This window comes from Symphalangus syndactylus, chromosome 21 (genome assembly GCF_028878055.3).
Source record: "Symphalangus syndactylus isolate Jambi chromosome 21, NHGRI_mSymSyn1-v2.1_pri, whole genome shotgun sequence".
NCBI lineage: Eukaryota > Metazoa > Chordata > Mammalia > Primates > Hylobatidae > Symphalangus > Symphalangus syndactylus.
Genome location: NC_072443.2, coordinates 2,607,880 through 2,615,002, shown reverse-complemented (window position 1 = coordinate 2,615,002; position 7,123 = coordinate 2,607,880). Strand labels below are relative to the sequence as shown.

At 37.4% G+C, this 7,123-nt stretch overlaps 1 pseudogene; it reads left to right on the top strand.

Annotated features, from left to right (window-relative positions):
* Window positions 1–3,676: 3,676 nt before the first annotated feature.
* On the top strand, window positions 3,677–6,206 carry LOC129471690 (angiogenic factor with G patch and FHA domains 1-like; annotated as a pseudogene).
* The last annotated feature ends 917 nt before the right edge of the window (window positions 6,207–7,123 follow it).

Sequence of the window (7,123 nt, the reverse complement as noted above, 5' to 3'; positions counted from 1 at the left end):
CCCAATCCCCGGGGCCTAGGTCAACCAGACAAAATTATTTTAAATGGGAAGATTTGAATTCCATTGAATTCATGAAAGCAGGAATCCATCTGGTCATATTTTAAATAATTTTGAAATGATAATAGCAACTATCAATTTAAAGTTTAACCAGAATTCAGAATACCCACCATTTTACCAGAAAAAAAAAAAACCTGTTATAACTAACAAAGTCAGTAAATTTTCAGGATACAATTTTAACTTATGCACATCAGGTGCATTTTTTTACAGTAACAACAAAATATCTGAAACAGGAATAAAGATAGTTCCATTTACAATATTATCAAATAGAATGAAATACTTAGGAATGAGTTAACAAAGAATATGAAAGATCTGCATACTGAAAACTATAAAATGTTGAGGAAAGAAAATAAAGAATACAAAATGGAAAATATGTGTTCATGGATTCTAAAAATTAATATTGTTAAAATATCCATACTACACAAAGTGATCTACAGAGTTAAATTTCTATCAAAATTTTAATGCCATTTTATTAAAAATGTACAACAACAATTTTTTTTTTTTTATTATACTTTAGGTTTTAGGGTACATGTGCACAATGTGCAGGTTTGTTACATATGTATCCATGTGCCATATTGATTTCCTGCACCCATTAACTCGTCATTTAGCATTAGGTATATCTCCTAATGCTGTCCCTCCCCCCTCCCCCCACCCCACAACAGTCCCCGGAATGTGATGTTCCCCTTCCTGTGTCCATGAGTTCTCATTGTTCAATTCCCACCTATGAGTGAGAACATGCGGTGTTTGGTTTTTTGTCCTTGCGATAGTTTACTGAGAATGATGTTTTCCAGTTTCATCCATGTCCCTACAAAGGACATGAACTCATCATTTTTTATGGCTGCATAGTATTCCATGGTGTATATGTGCCACATTTTCTTAATCCAGTCTATCGTTGTTGGACATTTGGGTTGGTTCCAACTCTTTGCTATTGTAAGTAGTGCTGCAATAAACATACATGTGCATGTGTCTTTGTAGCAGCATGATTTATAGACCTTTGGGCATATACCCAGTAATGGGATGGCTGGGTCAAATGGTATTTCTAGTTCTAGATCCCTGAGGAATCGCCACACTGACTTCCACAATGGTTGAACTAGTTAACAGTCCCACCAACAGTGTAAAAGTGTTCCTATTTCTCCACATCCTCTCCAGCACCTGTTGTTTCCTGCTTTTTTAATGATGGCCATTCTAACTGGTGTGAGATGGTATCTCACTATGGTTTTGATTTGCATTTCTCTGATGGCCAGTGATGATGAGCATTTTTTCATGTGTTTTTTGGCTGCATAAATGTCTTCTTTTGAGAAGTGTCTGTTCATGTCCTTTGCCCACTTTTTGATGGGGTTGTTTGTTTTTTTCTTGTAAATTTGTTTGAGTTCATTGTAGATTCTGGATATTAGCCCTTTGTCAGATGAGTAGGTTGCAAAAATTTTCTCCCATTCTGTAGGTTGCCTGTTCACTCTGATGGTAGTTTCTTTTGCTGTGCAGAGGCTCTTTAGTTTAATTAGATCCCATTTGTCAATTTTGGCTTTTGTTGCCATTGCTTTTGGTGTTTTAGACATGAAGTCCTTGCCCACGCCTATGTCCTGAATGGTATTGCCTAGGTTTTCTTGTAGGATTTTAATGGTTTTAGGTCTAACATTTAAGTTTTTAATCCATCTTGAATTAATTTTTGTATAAGGTGTAAGGAAGGGATCCAGTTTCAGCTTTCTACATATGGCTAGCCAGTTTTCCCAGCACCATTTATTAAATAGGGAATCCTTTCCCCATTTCTTGTTTTTGTCAGGTTTGTCAAAGATCAGATAGTTGTCGATATGCGGCATCATTTCTGAGGGCTCTGTTCTGTTCCATTGATCTATATCTCTAGAACAACAATTTTAAAATTAGTATGGAACCACAAAAGACCTCAAATAGCCAAACACTGAGAAGAACAAAAAGGCTGAAAGCCTCACACTTCCTGATTTCAAACTATATTACAAAGCTCTAGTTATCAATATAGTGTACATACACTATATTGTAGTCATACAATATAGTGTAGGTACAATAAAGTATAGTACCTACATGAAAACCAATAGAACAAAAGAGGACCCAGAAATAAACTCACAAAGGTACAGTCAACCGTTCCCACAGAATGGAGAAAGGATAAACAGAAGGAGTGGTGTAGGAAAAACTAGCTATGCACAGAAAAAGTGAACCTTTCTCTCATATCATCACAAAATGAATTTGAAATGAAATAAAGACTTAAACATAAGAACTGAAATCATGAATCCTCTAAAAAAAATGGGGAAAAACCTCCTTGACACTGGTCATGGCAATGATGTTTTGGATTTGACACCAAGAACACAGTCAACAAAAGCAAAAATGAACAAGTGGAACTATGTCAAAGTAAAAATTTTCTGCACAATAAAGGAAATAACAAAATATAAAGGCATTATAGGAAATGGGAGAAAATATTTGTAAACCATATGCATGATAATATGTTACTATCCAAAATATATGTCGTACTAATCAATACAAAAAAGAACCCACAGCAGAATTAAAAGCAATTTCTTGATTAATAATTGGGCAAAATATAGAAATAGCAATTTTTCCAAAGATATACAAATGGCCAGCAGGTATATGAAAATAAAATATAAAAGCTACACAAATTTAAAAAAATTAAGCAGTTTAAATATTCTACAATTTGCACTTACTTTCTTAAATTATAGAATATCCTAGGATGTAATATTGCACAATGAATAAAATGATGTTTGAGAAAACTGTTTAAAAAATAAATAAATAAATAAATAAATAAATAAATAAATAATGCTCAACGTCACTAATTATCAGAGTAATTAAAATCAAAATCACGATGAGGTATCACCTTGTCGTGGTGTTTGGATGCCTATTATCAAAAAGTCAAAAGATACAAAGCGTTAGGGTGTAGAAAGAGAGAACACTTGTACACTGTTGCTGAGGATGTCAATTGCTGCAGTATTATGGAAAACAGTATGGCGGTTCCTTAAAATTTTTAAACTAGAATTATCACTAATCCCAATTGGGAGTATATAGTCAAAGGACATAAAATCAAGATCATCAAGGGCATCTGCACTCCTCTGATACAGATAAATAAACTGAGAGATACATAGTTTCAGCTTTAATAAAAATGAAACTCATCTACAACAATATTGATAAATCTTGCAGACATTATGCTAAAGGAAATAAACCGAATACAGAAGGACAACTACTGCATGATCTCGTTTTATGTAAAATCTAAAAAAGTAAATAAAATAAAAAATAAAAAGCCATGGAAACAGTAGAACCGTGGTTCCCATGGGCTAGGAAGAGGGGAAGGTGGGGAGATTTCCATGGAAGGGGCGCACCTTCAGTTATAAGGTGAGTAACTGCTGGGGACCTAATGTACAGAATAGTGACTATAGTTCACAATACTGTGTACTTGAAATTTGCTACAAGAGTAGATCTCAGGTGCTCTCACCACACACACAGAAACGCATTAACTATGTGAGGGGATAGATATGCTAACTAGCTGAACTGAGATAATTTAAAGACTACTGACATCTCAAAACACTATTGTACAATACCCTAAAAATATACACTTTTCAATTTGTCAATCATAGCTCAACGAATGGAGGAAAAAAATAAGAGTAACCAGCAGGTCATATCAAGCCACACGGAAACTCGATTTAAAACACGCTTGGCCACTGTTTCCAGCTCAACTCGGGAACGGCCCGAGTGCTTCTGGCCCCTGGACTTCGACGCTCCTCCCGCGGCCCCCGTGGCTGGGGAAGGTACAATCTTTCCCAGGATTCCAGGCCGCGCAGATCCGGCAGGGCCATCGCCGTCCCCTTGCTCTTGCCGCAGCCCCGTTAGCCTCCGCGTTTCGGGGCGTCCAGGCTGGGGAGGCTGCCTGTGTCTGCCCGCGCGCCCCCGTGGCTGTGGCTCCGCCGGCCCCCGCTTCGGCCCCGCGCAGCCCCTCCGAGGCCGCAGCCGTCTGGCGCCCGAACTCACGGCCTCGGGACCGCACCGGCAGCCAGCGCCTTCGTTGTGGCCGCTCTTCCCCCTCCCGGAGCCCGAGCTGTTCCAGAGGAGAAGGAGGGCGGAGAAGCTGGAACCCGAACGCTGAGCTGCAGGCGGCAGGTGCGGGAACGGGAGAAGCTATGGCCTGGCATAGGACGGCTGCTCAGAGCCACACGAGCAACAGCCAGGAGCTCTGCACGCAGCTGGAAGAACTCAGTAACGTACTCCGCTGTAGGAGAAATGGAGATAACAAAAGTCTGATGTAGAAGTACTCACAGAGAACCATGATCCTTGGTCAATCTCAGATTATTATTATCAGATCTACTCTAATGATCTTAGTCTTCCAAATAAAGTGAGTGACTGAACTGTCAAATCAGCAAGATCATGATATTGAAACTCCTGCTTTGAATTCTAACTACCAGTTATAAATAGAAAATGATGCTCACCCTGGTACTGATAGGACAGCAAATGTTGAATGTAGACAAGAGGGTCATTTGCCTTAAATTCACAGGAGCCAGCATCTGCATTAGCAGCACAAGATACGTCCTTAGAAGGTTCGTCATTAGCTGGAAGTTTGAGAGCTGCAGCAAAAGCGGCTTTATCACAGACTGGATTTAGTTATGATGAAAATACTGGACTGTATTTTGACCACAGCACTGGTTTCTATTAAGATTCTGAGAATCAAATATATTATGATTTAATTTATTACTACTGTGATGTGGAAAGTGGTCACTATCGATTTCATTCTCGAGTAGATTTGCAACCTTATCAGACTTATAGCACAAAACAAAAATAAAAAGTTGAGAAAAGAAAGGATCCAGATTCTTCTACAAAAAAAAAAAAAAGAGGAAAAGGATTTGAATTCAGAGGATCAAGAAGCCTTCAGTGTTGAGCATACAAGCTGCAATGGGAAAGACAATTTCACAAATGTGAAAAAAAAAGCCAAAATAGGCATTCATCACAAAAATAATCCCCCAAAATTCACTGTTCCAGTTAGTGGAAATACTATGGAATCTCCTCTTAATGCAAACATTTCAATTCAAATTTAAGGATGAGAAAATCACAGAGACTCATAGTGAACCAGAAGAAGGTGAAATTACTGACTCTCAGACCGAGGGTAGTTATGATGAAGGTGCTACCGGGAAAGGCAATGCAACTGCAAAAATGCTGAGGAGGAAGATGAGGAAAAAGTGTGGCCCTCATATATGAGAGTAACTGTCATTAGATCACCCGTGTTACAGACAGGATCACTCTTCATCATTACTGCTGTGAAACCTGCTACAAATGGAAGGGAAAATGATACAGAGCATACTCTTCGAATCCCTGAAGTTGGTGTAAGTTTCATGCAGAGATTTATTTTGACCATGACTTACAAAGTTATGTCCTTTTGCATCAGGCCGTCAAAATGGAACAATTGTTAATGGCAAATGGATTGTTCAGCTGAAAACTAAATGTGACCCTTATGAACCTGAGCATGGAGAGAAAGTGAAAGTTGGAGACACTGTGTTATCTTATTACATTAACCCTGGCAGTAATAGCTGTGTTGGATGTGAACCAGTGCAGGTTAGAGCTCACCTTTTCCTTGATAAGAAAGATGAATCATTTGTTGGTCCATCATTAACTAAGAAGGAAACGAGCTGGAAAGAAGAAAATGATTTTAAAAATATATGAGTAAAATATGGTTTACAGAATACAGACTACAAAGAAGATAAGATACTGGAGAATCAAAGATATAAAGATAGAGCTGGAAAACATAGGAAGCAGATTGGAAGTGACGGGAATTTCCAAAGAGATGATGCTCCTGCATCTGTTCATTCTGAAATTACTGATAGCGACAAAGGTCAGAAGATGTTGAAAAAGATGTGTTGATAACAGGAGAAGGTCTGGGGAAGGATGGTGGGAGAATAAAAACTCCAATACAGCTTCAGCTTCGGCAAACACATGCAGGATTGGACACAGAAAAACCATCCTCAATTAAAGAGACTCACCTTCTCCACAACGATAACAACAACAACAACAACAACAACAACAACAACTGGGACAAAGCACAGGAGAGGTTTGCTGGAAACTTTCCAGAAACTAAACTTCAAAAAGATGACCTAGGAACCATTCCTTGGGTAAAAGGGACTGAGGAGTGAAGGTTAATCACAGAAGAAAACTCAATCTTTTTCATAAATAGAGTTTGGAAACTCTTATTTTATTGCAGAACGTTTCTCCCCAAAAAAGTCAGTGGCACAAGAAAGCTATGCCACAATTTACCCCTTCCTGATTCAGAAATGTGTAATAAAATGTGGTTTGCAGCTTTTAAATACATTTTTAAACTAATTATTAGTGACTGAATTAAGTTATGCAGTAAGTGAACTAAAGTTCACAGGGAACAGATAAGTTTATCAAACTTTACTATTTTATCTTGTCATTTACAACATCCATGTAAGCAATTAGCCATATGAGCAAAATTCATATAACCACTTAAACGTTCATTTGTCCTTGTCTCCATATATTCATACTAGTATGCACAGAAAATACAGCAAAAGAAACATCCAAATTCTATAAAAATAAATCTGACAATATACATTCTTTTTTATGCCCTTCAGGACCTAGATGAAAAATGTTGAGACAACGTGAATAGTGATGCATACATTTTCTTATATTTGGAATAGCCTAAATCATATTAAAGAACAAATGAACAAGTGGCATGTCACAGAAAATTCATCTTTTATTGTTTTCTTCGGTGAAGAATCTGAATTTATTGATATATACTATACATTCAGCATTTGTATTTGGTTTGTTTCATAGCTAATGAAATGTTTATACATGAACAAATGAGTACAGTATTGAAGTAGTCTATGCGCTGGCATTCAAACTTTTTATAAATACCATTGCAGGCAATGAAGTTGTGCCAGAAAAATCTGATTTTGAGTACAAGAGAAATACGTAGCCAGGACCTCAAGCTCAATATATTTATTGAAAATATCCTAAATTGCCATAAAGCATTATAATGTTAAATTACTCATTTCAATAAAATATGAATTAAACAAAAAATAAAAATGATATC